General features: G+C 41.3%; 4 non-coding genes across 4 annotated transcripts; all 4 read right to left on the reverse strand.

The window, feature by feature from the left end:
* Nucleotides 1-2,110: 2,110 nt before the first annotated feature.
* On the reverse strand, nt 2,111-2,328 carry LOC141256784 (small nucleolar RNA U3). The gene has a single exon (XR_012317731.1). It is a non-coding gene; the product is annotated as a small nucleolar RNA U3 (small nucleolar RNA).
* A 3,239-nt stretch (nt 2,329-5,567) lies between these two features.
* On the reverse strand, nt 5,568-5,785 carry LOC141253434 (small nucleolar RNA U3). The gene has a single exon (XR_012314523.1). It is a non-coding gene; the product is annotated as a small nucleolar RNA U3 (small nucleolar RNA).
* A 3,237-nt stretch (nt 5,786-9,022) lies between these two features.
* LOC141257072 (small nucleolar RNA U3) lies at nt 9,023-9,240 on the reverse strand. The gene has a single exon (XR_012318009.1). It is a non-coding gene; the product is annotated as a small nucleolar RNA U3 (small nucleolar RNA).
* Nucleotides 9,241-12,477: 3,237 nt separating this feature from the next.
* On the reverse strand, nt 12,478-12,695 carry LOC141257083 (small nucleolar RNA U3). The gene has a single exon (XR_012318020.1). It is a non-coding gene; the product is annotated as a small nucleolar RNA U3 (small nucleolar RNA).
* Nucleotides 12,696-14,043: the final 1,348 nt, after the last annotated feature.

A 14,043-nucleotide genomic window follows, 5' to 3' on the forward strand; every position in this document is an offset into this window, starting at 1 on the left:
GTGTCAGCTGATTGTCACAGCTGACACACGGTACTATGTGCAGGGAGCGGTCCCGCACCGCTCCCGGCACATTAACCCCCGCAATGCTGCGATCGAAGTCGATCGCAGCATTGTGGTGGCAAGGAGAGGTGATCGATATACTCACCTCCTCTTCCGGCCTCCAGCGCTGTCTGCCGCGGCTTCCCGGGTGTTGCCATGACGACCCGATGTCGTCATGACAACATCCGGGTCACCAGGCAGCAGGAACATTGTTTGGTCATGCGCAGTGCATGACCACACAATGTTCTCACTGTGCAGCGCTGACTGCCTGCATAGCACAGGGATGGTGCTCCATCCCTATGCTGTGCAGGCGACCAGAATAAAAAAAGTTAAAGTCCCAGAGTGGGATAAAGTAAAAAAGTGTAAAAACTCTCAGAAAGTGAAAAAAAATGTAAAAAAAAATGTAAAAAAAATATTTAAAAAAAAAAATAAAAAAAATAATCCACCAAAAATAAAAATAAAATGTACCCATCAATAAATATTATTATGAAAAAAAAGCAAACAAAGAATAAAAGTACATATATTTGGTATCGCCGCGTCCGGAACGAACTGACCTATAAAACCCCCAGGTGCTTCACAAATTGATTCGTAAAAATGAAAAAGTGGAAAAAAAAAAACTTTTTAATTTTTACGAATCAATTTGTGACGCACCTAGGGGTTCCAAGTGCTCACTATGCATCTAGATAGGTGCCTTGGGGGGTCTAGTTTCCAAAATGGGGTCACATATGGGGGAGCTCCAATGTTTAGACACACAGGGGCTCTCCAAATGCGACATGGTTCCAATTTGTTAGCGGACACCATGTCGCGTTTGGAGAGCCCCTGTGTGCCTAAACATTGGAGCTCCCCCACAAGTGACCCCATTTTGGAAACTAGACCCCCCAAGGCACCTATCTAGTGGCATAGTGAGCACTTGGAACCCCCAGGTGCTTCACAAATTGATTCATAAAAATGAAAAACTGGAAAAAAAAATACTTTTTCATTTTTACGGATAAATTTGTGAAGCACCTGGGTGTTCAAAATGCTCACCACCCATCTAGATAAGTTCCCAGGGGGGTCTAGTTTCCAAAATGGGGTCACTTGTGGGGGGTTTCCACTGTTTAGGCACATCAGGGGCTCTCCAAACGCAACATGGCGTCCGCTAATTATTCAAGCAAATTTTACAATTGAAAATTCAAATGGCGCTCCTTCCCTTCCGAGCCCTGCCGTGCGCCCAAACAGTGGTTTTTCCCCACATATGGGGTATCTGCGTGCCCAGGGGAAATTTCACAACAAATTTTGGGGTCCATTTTTTCCTGTTACCCCTGCGAAAATAAAAAAAATGGATCTAAAGTAACATTTTTGTGAAAAAAGTTAAACGTTCATTTTTTTCTTCCACATTCCAAAAATTCCTGTGAAGCACCTGAAGGGTTAATAGAGTTCTTGAATGTGGTTTTGAGCACCTTGAGGGGTGCAGTTTTTAGAATGGTGACACTTTTGGGTATTTTCTGTCATAAAGACCTCTCAAAGTGACTTCAAATGTGATGTGATCCCTAGAAAAATGGCTTTGTAAATTTTATTGGAAAAATGAGAAATCGCTGGTCAACTTTTAACCCTTGTAGCTCCATAACAAAAAAAAATTTTGGTTCCAAAATTGTGCTGATGTAAAGTAAACATGTGGGAAATGTTATTTATTAACTATTTTGTGTGACATATCTCTCTGATTTAAGGGCATAAAAATTCAAATTTTGAAAATTGCAAAATTTTCGCCAAATTTCCGTTTTTTTCACAAATAAACGCAAGTGATATTGAAGAAATTTTACCGCAATCATGAAGTACAATATGTCACGAAAAAACAAACTCAGAATCAAGGGGGATCCGTTGAAGCGTTCCAGAGTAATTACCTCATAAAGTGACAGTGGTCTGAAATGTAAAAACTAGCCTGGTCATTAAGGTGCAAACCACCTTAGGTTGTTAAGGAATTAAACCACTAAACTAAAAACCTAAGTGTTTTTCCACCTTACAAACAATGCTGTGAAGACAAAATCCAAAACAAAAACCATTGTATCTCTTCTTCTTACATTACATAAACCCAACCACTCAGCCTGTGATCTCCCCCTCCACCCTCTCTGTAACAGAGAAGGAGAACGATCATCACCAGCAATCAGCCCCTGCAATGAAGCAGAACTGAGAGCTCACTTCACGCTCAGGAGAGATCACTACAGCTCCTCCTTGTGGTTGGGGAGTTTGGACACTTTAGAGCACATTTCTCAAGTTACACACTATAGAAATGATCCCTGAAAGTATAGTCTTAACCTCTTCCTGCCCGTAATGTCCTCCGAGTGATAGGGCCCTGTGTGTAACATTAGGGAGACATTCACACCTGACACATAATGACCCTACAGAAGCGTCTATACTTGTATAATGGCCCCATAATCCTCCAGATCACAGATGTCTCTAGCCCTAATCTGCATATGTCACATCAATCAGTCAATGGGAAACTCTCTGAGCTTGTAGCTCCTCCTACATAATCTACATATCATGACAAGATGATCCACAACAACAAAAAAACCCTGTGGGTTCAAGGTGCTCACTACACATCTGGATAAGTTCCTTGAGGGGTGAAGTTTCCAAAATGGGGTCACTTGTGAGGGATTTCCACTCTTAATGCACATCAGGGGTTCTGCAAATGTGACATAGGGTCACCTATGTATTTCAGCCAATTTTGCGCTCCAAAAGTCAAACGGTGCTCCTTCCATTCCAAACCCTGCCGTGCACCCAAACAGTAGTTTTCCCCCACATATGGGGTATCGGAACACTCAGGTGAAATTGCAAAACAAATTCTATAGTCCATTTTCTCATGTTACCCTTGTGAAAATTAAACATTTGGAGCAAAACAACATTTTTGTGGAAACAATTTAAATGTTCATTTTTTTCCTTCCACATTCCTGGGTAGAGTCTGGAGGGTTAATAAACTTTTTGAATGTGCTTTTAAACCTTCTAACTTGTTATAAAAAAAATATATATTTAAAAAATGATGCTGATGTAAAGCAGAGGTGGGAAATGTTATTTATTAACTATTTGTGTGATGTAACCATCTGGTTTAAGGGCATAAAAATCCAAGGTTTGAAAATTGTGACAATACCAAATTTATTGTCAATTTTTTGACATTTTCATAAATAAACACAAATCATAAGAGCCAAAATGTACCACTAACATGAAATATGTGTCACAAAGTAACAATCTCAGAATCACTGGGATATATGGGAATGCTGACACTGGTCAGAACTGCAATATGAGACTCATTGTTCACTCTTTAACCCCTTTACAGCCCATGACGTATTAATACGCGTCAGTGCCCTGGGCTTTAAGAGCCTGACCCGTATTAGTACGTCATCGTGATTGCGCGCGCACACAGGCTGTGCGGGCGCGATCGCCGCCGGGTGTCAGCTGATTGTCACAGCTGACACACGGTACTATGTGCAGGGAGCGGTCCCGCACCGCTCCCGGCACCTTAACCCCCGCAATGCTGCGATCAAAGTCGATCGCAGCATTGTGGTGGCAAGGAGAGGTGATCGATATACTCACCTCCTCTTCCGGCCTCCAGCGCTGTCTGCCGCGGCTTCCCGGGTGTTGCCATGACGACCCGATGTCGTCATGACAACATCCGGGTCACCAGGCAGCAGGAACATTGTTTGGTCATGCGCAGTGCATGACCACACAATGTTCTCACTGTGCAGCGCTGACTGCCTGCATAGCACAGGGATGGTGCTCCATCCCTATGCTGTGCAGGCGACCAGAATAAAAAAAGTTAAAGTCCCAGAGTGGGATAAAGTAAAAAAGTGTAAAAACTCTCAGAAAGTGAAAAAAATGTAAAAAAAAATGTAAAAAAAATATTTAAAAAAAAAAATAAAAAAAATAATCCACCAAAAATAAAAATAAAATGTACCCATCAATAAATATTATTATGAAAAAAAAGCAAACAAAGAATAAAAGTACATATATTTGGTATCGCCGCGTCCGGAACGAACTGACCTATAAAACCCCCAGGTGCTTCACAAATTGATTCGTAAAAATGAAAAAGTGGAAAAAAAAAAACTTTTTAATTTTTACGAATCAATTTGTGACGCACCTAGGGGTTCCAAGTGCTCACTATGCATCTAGATAGGTGCCTTGGGGGGTCTAGTTTCCAAAATGGGGTCACATATGGGGGAGCTCCAATGTTTAGACACACAGGGGCTCTCCAAATGCGACATGGTTCCAATTTGTTAGCGGACACCATGTCGCGTTTGGAGAGCCCCTGTGTGCCTAAACATTGGAGCTCCCCCACAAGTGACCCCATTTTGGAAACTAGACCCCCCAAGGCACCTATCTAGTGGCATAGTGAGCACTTGGAACCCCCAGGTGCTTCACAAATTGATTCATAAAAATGAAAAACTGGAAAAAAAAATACTTTTTCATTTTTACGGATAAATTTGTGAAGCACCTGGGTGTTCAAAATGCTCACCACCCATCTAGATAAGTTCCCAGGGGGGTCTAGTTTCCAAAATGGGGTCACTTGTGGGGGGTTTCCACTGTTTAGGCACATCAGGGGCTCTCCAAACGCAACATGGCGTCCGCTAATTATTCAAGCAAATTTTACAATTGAAAATTCAAATGGCGCTCCTTCCCTTCCGAGCCCTGCCGTGCGCCCAAACAGTGGTTTTTCCCCACATATGGGGTATCTGCGTGCCCAGGGGAAATTTCACAACAAATTTTGGGGTCCATTTTTTCCTGTTACCCCTGCGAAAATAAAAAAAATGGATCTAAAGTAACATTTTTGTGAAAAAAGTTAAACGTTCATTTTTTTCTTCCACATTCCAAAAATTCCTGTGAAGCACCTGAAGGGTTAATAGAGTTCTTGAATGTGGTTTTGAGCACCTTGAGGGGTGCAGTTTTTAGAATGGTGACACTTTTGGGTATTTTCTGTCATAAAGACCTCTCAAAGTGACTTCAAATGTGATGTGATCCCTAGAAAAATGGCTTTGTAAATTTTATTGGAAAAATGAGAAATCGCTGGTCAACTTTTAACCCTTGTAGCTCCATAACAAAAAAAAATTTTGGTTCCAAAATTGTGCTGATGTAAAGTAAACATGTGGGAAATGTTATTTATTAACTATTTTGTGTGACATATCTCTCTGATTTAAGGGCATAAAAATTCAAATTTTGAAAATTGCAAAATTTTCGCCAAATTTCCGTTTTTTTCACAAATAAACGCAAGTGATATTGAAGAAATTTTACCGCAATCGTGAAGTACAATATGTCACGAAAAAACAAACTCAGAATCAAGGGGGATCCGTTGAAGCGTTCCAGAGTAATTACCTCATAAAGTGACAGTGGTCTGAAATGTAAAAACTAGCCTGGTCATTAAGGTGCAAACCACCTTAGGTTGTTAAGGAATTAAACCACTAAACTAAAAACCTAAGTGTTTTTCCACCTTACAAACAATGCTGTGAAGACAAAATCCAAAACAAAAACCATTGTATCTCTTCTTCTTACATTACATAAACCCAACCACTCAGCCTGTGATCTCCACCTCCACCCTCTCTGTAACAGAGAAGGAGAACAATCATCACCAGCAATCAGCCCCTGCAATGAAGCAGAACTGAGAGCTCACTTCACGCTCAGGAGAGATCACTACAGCTCCTCCTTGTGGTTGGGGAGTTTGGACACTTTAGAGCACATTTCTCAAGTTACACACTATAGAAATGATCCCTGAAAGTATAGTCTTAACCTCTTCCTGCCCGTAATGTCCTCCGAGTGATAGGGCCCTGTGTGTAACATTAGGGAGACATTCACACCTGACACATAATGACCCTACAGAAGCGTCTATACTTGTATAATGGCCCCATAATCCTCCAGATCACAGATGTCTCTAGCCCTAATCTGCATATGTCACATCAATCAGTCAATGGGAAACTCTCTGAGCTTGTAGCTCCTCCTACATAATCTACATATCATGACAAGATGATCCACAACAACAAAAAAACCCTGTGGGTTCAAGGTGCTCACTACACATCTGGATAAGTTCCTTGAGGGGTGAAGTTTCCAAAATGGGGTCACTTGTGAGGGATTTCCACTCTTAATGCACATCAGGGGTTCTGCAAATGTGACATAGGGTCACCTATGTATTTCAGCCAATTTTGCGCTCCAAAAGTCAAACGGTGCTCCTTCCATTCCAAACCCTGCCGTGCACCCAAACAGTAGTTTTCCCCCACATATGGGGTATCGGAACACTCAGGTGAAATTTCAAAACAAATTCTATAGTCCATTTTCTCATGTTACCCTTGTGAAAATTAAACATTTGGAGCAAAACAACATTTTTGTGGAAACAATTTAAATGTTCATTTTTTTCCTTCCACATTCCTGGGTAGAGTCTGGAGGGTTAATAAACTTTTTGAATGTGCTTTTAAACCTTCTAACTTGTTATAAAAAAATATATATTTAAAAAATGATGCTGATGTAAAGCAGAGGTGGGAAATGTTATTTATTAACTATTTGTGTGATGTAACCATCTGGTTTAAGGGCATAAAAATCCAAGGTTTGAAAATTGTGACAATACCAAATTTATTGTCAATTTTTTGACATTTTCATAAATAAACACAAATCATAAGAGCCAAAATGTACCACTAACATGAAATATGTGTCACAAAATAACAATCTCAGAATCACTGGGATATATGGAAATGCTGACACTGGTCAGAACTGCAATATGGGACTCATTGTTCACTCTTTAACCCCTTTACAGCCCATGGCGTATTAATACGCGTCAGTGCCCTGGGCTTTAAGAGCCTGACCCGTATTAGTACGTCATCGTGATTGCGCGCGCACACAGGCTGTGCGGGCGCGATCGCCGCCGGGTGTCAGCTGATTGTCACAGCTGACACACGGTACTATGTGCAGGGAGCGGTCCCGCACCGCTCCCGGCACATTAACCCCCGCAATGCTGCGATCAAAGTCGATCGCAGCATTGTGGTGGCAAGGAGAGGTGATCGATATACTCACCTCCTCTTCCGGCCTCCAGCGCTGTCTGCCGCGGCTTCCCGGGTGTTGCCATGAAGACCCGATGTCGTCATGACAACATCCGGGTCACCAGGCAGCAGGAACATTGTTTGGTCATGCGCAGTGCATGACCACACAATGTTCTCACTGTGCAGCGCTGACTGCCTGCATAGCACAGGGATGGTGCTCCATCCCTATGCTGTGCAGGCGATCAGAATAAAAAAAGTTAATGTCCCAGAGTGGGACAAAGTAAAAAAGTGTAAAAACTCTCAGAAAGTGAAAAAAAATGTAAAAAAAAATGTAAAAAAAATATTTAAAAAAAAATAAAAAAAATAATCCACCAAAAATAAAAATAAAATGTACCCATCAATAAATATTATTATGAAAAAAAAGCAAACAAAGAATAAAAGTACATATATTTGGTATCGCCGCGTCCGGAACGAACTGACCTATAAAACCCCCAGGTGCTTCACAAATTGATTCGTAAAAATGAAAAAGTGGAAAAAAAAAAACTTTTTAATTTTTACGAATCAATTTGTGAAGCACCTAGGGGTTTCAAGTGCTCACTATGCATCTAGATAGGTGCCTTGGGGGGTCTAGTTTCCAAAATGGGGTCACATATGGGGGAGCTCCAATGTTTAGACACACAGGGGCTCTCCAAATGCGACATGGTTCCAATTTGTTAGCGGACACCATGTCGCGTTTGGAGAGCCCCTGTGTGCCTAAACATTGGAGCTCCCCCACAAGTGACCCCATTTTGGAAACTAGACCCCCCAAGGCACCTATCTAGTGGCATAGTGAGCACTTGGAACCCCCAGGTGCTTCACAAATTGATTCATAAAAATGAAAAACTGGATAAAAAATACTTTTTCATTTTTACGGATTAATTTGTGAAGCACCTGGGTGTTCAAAATGCTCACCACCCATCTAGATAAGTTCCCAGGGGGGTCTAGTTTCCAAAATGGGGTCACTTGTGGGGGGTTTCCACTGTTTAGGCACATCAGGGGCTCTCCAAATGCAACATGGCGTCCGCTAATTATTCAAGCAAATTTTACAATTGAAAATTCAAATGGCGCTCCTTCCCTTCCGAGCCCTGCCGTGCGCCCAAACAGTGTTTTTTCCCCACATATGGGGTATCTGCGTGCCCAGGGGAAATTTCACAACAAATTTTGGGGTCCATTTTTTCCTGTTACCCCTGCGAAAATAAAAAAAAATGGGTCTAAATTAACATTTTTGTGAAAAAAGTTAAACGTTCATTTTTTTCTTCCACATTCCAAAAATTCCTGTGAAGCACCTGAAGGGTTAATAAAGTTCTTGAATGTGGTTTTGAGCACCTTGAGGGGTGCAGTTTTTAGAATGGTGTCACTTTTGGGTATTTTCTGTCATAAAGACCTCTCAAAGTGACTTCAAATGTGATGTGGTCCCTAGAAAAATGGCTTTGTAAATTTTATTGGAAAAATGAGAAATCGCTGGTCAACTTTTAACCCTTGTAGCTCCATAACAAAAAAAAATTTTGGTTCCAAAATTGTGCTGATGTAAAGTAAACATGTGGGAAATGTTATTTATTAACTATTTTGTGTGACATATCTCTCTGATTTAAGGGCATAAAAATTCAAATTTTGAAAATTGCAAAATTTTCGCCAAATTTCCGTTTTTTTCACAAATAAACGCAAGTGATATTGAAGAAATTTTACCGCAATCGTGAAGTACAATATGTCACGAAAAAACAAACTCAGAATCAAGGGGGATCCGTTGAAGCGTTCCAGAGTAATTACCTCATAAAGTGACAGTGGTCTGAAATGTAAAAACTAGCCTGGTCATTAAGGTGCAAACCACCTTAGGTTGTTAAGGAATTAAACCACTAAACTAAAAACCTAAGTGTTTTTCCACCTTACAAACAATGCTGTGAAGACAAAATCCAAAACAAAAACCATTGTATCTCTTCTTCTTACATTACATAAACCCAACCACTCAGCCTGTGATCTCCCCCTCCACCCTCTCTGTAACAGAGAAGGAGAACGATCATCACCAGCAATCAGCTCCTGCAATGAAGCAGAACTGAGAGCTCACTTCACGCTCAGGAGAGATCACTACAGCTCCTCCTTGTGGTTGGGGAGTTTGGACACTTTAGAGCACATTTCTCAAGTTACACACTATAGAAATGATCCCTGAAAGTATAGTCTTAACCTCTTCCTGCCCGTAATGTCCTCCGAGTGATAGGGCCCTGTGTGTAACATTAGGGAGACATTCACACCTGACACATAATGACCCTACAGAAGCGTCTATACTTGTATAATGGCCCCATAATCCTCCAGATCACAGATGTCTCTAGCCCTAATCTGCATATGTCACATCAATCAGTCAATGGGAAACTCTCTGAGCTTGTAGCTCCTCCTACATAATCTACATATCATGACAAGATGATCCACAACAACAAAAAAACCCTGTGGGTTCAAGGTGCTCACTACACATCTGGATAAGTTCCTTGAGGGGTGAAGTTTCCAAAATGGGGTCACTTGTGAGGGATTTCCACTCTTAATGCACATCAGGGGTTCTGCAAATGTGACATAGGGTCACCTATGTATTTCAGCCAATTTTGCGCTCCAAAAGTCAAACGGTGCTCCTTCCATTCCAAACCCTGCCGTGCACCCAAACAGTAGTTTTCCCCCACATATGGGGTATCGGAACACTCAGGTGAAATTTCAAAACAAATTCTATAGTCCATTTTCTCATGTTACCCTTGTGAAAATTAAACATTTGGAGCAAAACAACATTTTTGTGGAAACAATTTAAATGTTCATTTTTTTCCTTCCACATTCCTGGGTAGAGTCTGGAGGGTTAATAAACTTTTTGAATGTGCTTTTAAACCTTCTAACTTGTTATAAAAAAATATATATTTAAAAAATGATGCTGATGTAAAGCAGAGGTGGGAAATGTTATTTATTAACTATTTGTGTGATGTAACCATCTGGTTTAAGGGCATAAAAATCCAAGGTTTGAAAATTGTGACAATACCAAATTTATTGTCAATTTTTTGACATTTTCATAAATAAACACAAATCATAAGAGCCAAAATGTACCACTAACATGAAATATGTGTCACAAAATAACAATCTCAGAATCACTGGGATATATGGAAATGCTGACACTGGTCAGAACTGCAATATGGGACTCATTGTTCACTCTTTAACCCCTTTACAGCCCATGGCGTATTAATACGCGTCAGTGCCCTGGGCTTTAAGAGCCTGACCCGTATTAGTACGTCATCGTGATTGCGCGCGCACACAGGCTGTGCGGGCGCGATCGCCGCCGGGTGTCAGCTGATTGTCACAGCTGACACACGGTACTATGTGCAGGGAGCGGTCCCGCACCGCTCCCGGCACATTAACCCCCGCAATGCTGCGATCAAAGTCGATCGCAGCATTGTGGTGGCAAGGAGAGGTGATCGATATACTCACCTCCTCTTCCGGCCTCCAGCGCTGTCTGCCGCGGCTTCCCGGGTGTTGCCATGAAGACCCGATGTCGTCATGACAACATCCGGGTCACCAGGCAGCAGGAACATTGTTTGGTCATGCGCAGTGCATGACCACACAATGTTCTCACTGTGCAGCGCTGACTGCCTGCATAGCACAGGGATGGTGCTCCATCCCTATGCTGTGCAGGCGATCAGAATAAAAAAAGTTAATGTCCCAGAGTGGGACAAAGTAAAAAAGTGTAAAAACTCTCAGAAAGTGAAAAAAAATGTAAAAAAAAATGTAAAAAAAATATTTAAAAAAAAATAAAAAAAATAATCCACCAAAAATAAAAATAAAATGTACCCATCAATAAATATTATTATGAAAAAAAAGCAAACAAAGAATAAAAGTACATATATTTGGTATCGCCGCGTCCGGAACGAACTGACCTATAAAACCCCCAGGTGCTTCACAAATTGATTCGTAAAAATGAAAAAGTGGAAAAAAAAAAACTTTTTAATTTTTACGAATCAATTTGTGAAGCACCTAGGGGTTTCAAGTGCTCACTATGCATCTAGATAGGTGCCTTGGGGGGTCTAGTTTCCAAAATGGGGTCACATATGGGGGAGCTCCAATGTTTAGACACACAGGGGCTCTCCAAATGCGACATGGTTCCAATTTGTTAGCGGACACCATGTCGCGTTTGGAGAGCCCCTGTGTGCCTAAACATTGGAGCTCCCCCACAAGTGACCCCATTTTGGAAACTAGACCCCCCAAGGCACCTATCTAGTGGCATAGTGAGCACTTGGAACCCCCAGGTGCTTCACAAATTGATTCATAAAAATGAAAAACTGGATAAAAAATACTTTTTCATTTTTACGGATTAATTTGTGAAGCACCTGGGTGTTCAAAATGCTCACCACCCATCTAGATAAGTTCCCAGGGGGGTCTAGTTTCCAAAATGGGGTCACTTGTGGGGGGTTTCCACTGTTTAGGCACATCAGGGGCTCTCCAAATGCAACATGGCGTCCGCTAATTATTCAAGCAAATTTTACAATTGAAAATTCAAATGGCGCTCCTTCCCTTCCGAGCCCTGCCGTGCGCCCAAACAGTGTTTTTTCCCCACATATGGGGTATCTGCGTGCCCAGGGGAAATTTCACAACAAATTTTGGGGTCCATTTTTTCCTGTTACCCCTGCGAAAATAAAAAAAAATGGGTCTAAATTAACATTTTTGTGAAAAAAGTTAAACGTTCATTTTTTTCTTCCACATTCCAAAAATTCCTGTGAAGCACCTGAAGGGTTAATAAAGTTCTTGAATGTGGTTTTGAGCACCTTGAGGGGTGCAGTTTTTAGAATGGTGTCACTTTTGGGTATTTTCTGTCATAAAGACCTCTCAAAGTGACTTCAAATGTGATGTGGTCCCTAGAAAAATGGCTTTGTAAATTTTATTGGAAAAATGAGAAATCGCTGGTCAACTTTTAACCCTTGTAGCTCCATAACAAAAAAAAATTTTGGTTCCAAAATTGTGCTGATGTAAAGTAAACATGTGGGAAATGTTATTTATTAACTATTTTGTGTGACATATCTCTCTGATTTAAGGGCATAAAAATTCAAATTTTGAAAATTGCAAAATTTTCGCCAAATTTCCGTTTTTTTCACAAATAAACGCAAGTGATATTGAAGAAATTTTACCGCAATCGTGAAGTACAATATGTCACGAAAAAACAAACTCAGAATCAAGGGGGATCCGTTGAAGCGTTCCAGAGTAATTACCTCATAAAGTGACAGTGGTCTGAAATGTAAAAACTAGCCTGGTCATTAAGGTGCAAACCACCTTAGGTTGTTAAGGAATTAAACCACTAAACTAAAAACCTAAGTGTTTTTCCACCTTACAAACAATGCTGTGAAGACAAAATCCAAAACAAAAACCATTGTATCTCTTCTTCTTACATTACATAAACCCAACCACTCAGCCTGTGATCTCCCCCTCCACCCTCTCTGTAACAGAGAAGGAGAACGATCATCACCAGCAATCAGCTCCTGCAATGAAGCAGAACTGAGAGCTCACTTCACGCTCAGGAGAGATCACTACAGCTCCTCCTTGTGGTTGGGGAGTTTGGACACTTTAGAGCACATTTCTCAAGTTACACACTATAGAAATGATCCCTGAAAGTATAGTCTTAACCTCTTCCTGCCCGTAATGTCCTCCGAGTGATAGGGCCCTGTGTGTAACATTAGGGAGACATTCACACCTGACACATAATGACCCTACAGAAGCGTCTATACTTGTATAATGGCCCCATAATCCTCCAGATCACAGATGTCTCTAGCCCTAATCTGCATATGTCACATCAATCAGTCAATGGGAAACTCTCTGAGCTTGTAGCTCCTCCTACATAATCTACATATCATGACAAGATGATCCACAACAACAAAAAAACCCTGTGGGTTCAAGGTGCTCACTACACATCTGGATAAGTTCCTTGAGGGGTGAAGTTTCCAAAATGGGGTCACTTGTGAGGGATTTCCACTCTTAATGCACATCAGGGGTTCTGCAAATGTGACATAGGGTCACCTATGTATTTCAGCCAATTTTGCGCTCCAAAAGTCAAACGGTGCTCCTTCCATTCCAAACCCTGCTGTGCACCCAAACAGTAGTTTTCCCCCACATATGGGGTATCGGAACACTCAGGTGAAATTGCAAAACAAATTCTATAGTCCATTTTCTCATGTTACCCTTGTGAAAATTAAACATTTGGAGCAAAACAACATTTTTGTGGAAACAATTTAAATGTTCATTTTTTTCCTTCCACATTCCTGGGTAGAGTCTGGAGGGTTAATAAACTTTTTGAATGTGCTTTTAAACCTTCTAACTTGTTATAAAAAAATATATATTTAAAAAATGATGCTGATGTAAAGCAGAGGTGGGAAATGTTATTTATTAACTATTTGTGTGATGTAACCATCTGGTTTAAGGGCATAAAAATCCAAGGTTTGAAAATTGTGACAATACCAAATTTATTGTCAATTTTTTGACATTTTCATAAATAAACACAAATCATAAGAGCCAAAATGTACCACTAACATGAAATATGTGTCACAAAATAACAATCTCAGAATCACTGGGATATATGGAAATGCTGACACTGGTCAGAACTGCAATATGAGACTCATTGTTCACTCTTTAACCCCTTTACAGCCCATGGCGTATTAATACGCGTCAGTGCCCTGGGCTTTAAGAGCCTGACCCGTATTAGTACGTCATCGTGATTGCGCGCGCACACAGGCTGTGCGGGCGCGATCGCCGCCGGGTGTCAGCTGATTGTCACAGCTGACACACGGTACTATGTGCAGGGAGCGGTCCCGCACCGCTCCCGGCACATTAACCCCCGCAATGCTGCGATCAAAGTCGATCGCAGCATTGTGGTGGCAAGGAGAGGTGATCGATATACTTACCTCCTCTTCCGGCCTCCAGCGCTGTCTGCCGCGGCTTCCCGGGTGTTGCCATGACGACCCGATGTCGTCATGAC

Source organism: Phyllobates terribilis, unplaced genomic scaffold, assembly GCF_046119375.1.
Source record: "Phyllobates terribilis strain yellow unplaced genomic scaffold, ASM4611937v1 Scaffold_2__4_contigs__length_985480577, whole genome shotgun sequence".
Lineage (NCBI taxonomy): Eukaryota > Metazoa > Chordata > Amphibia > Anura > Dendrobatidae > Phyllobates > Phyllobates terribilis.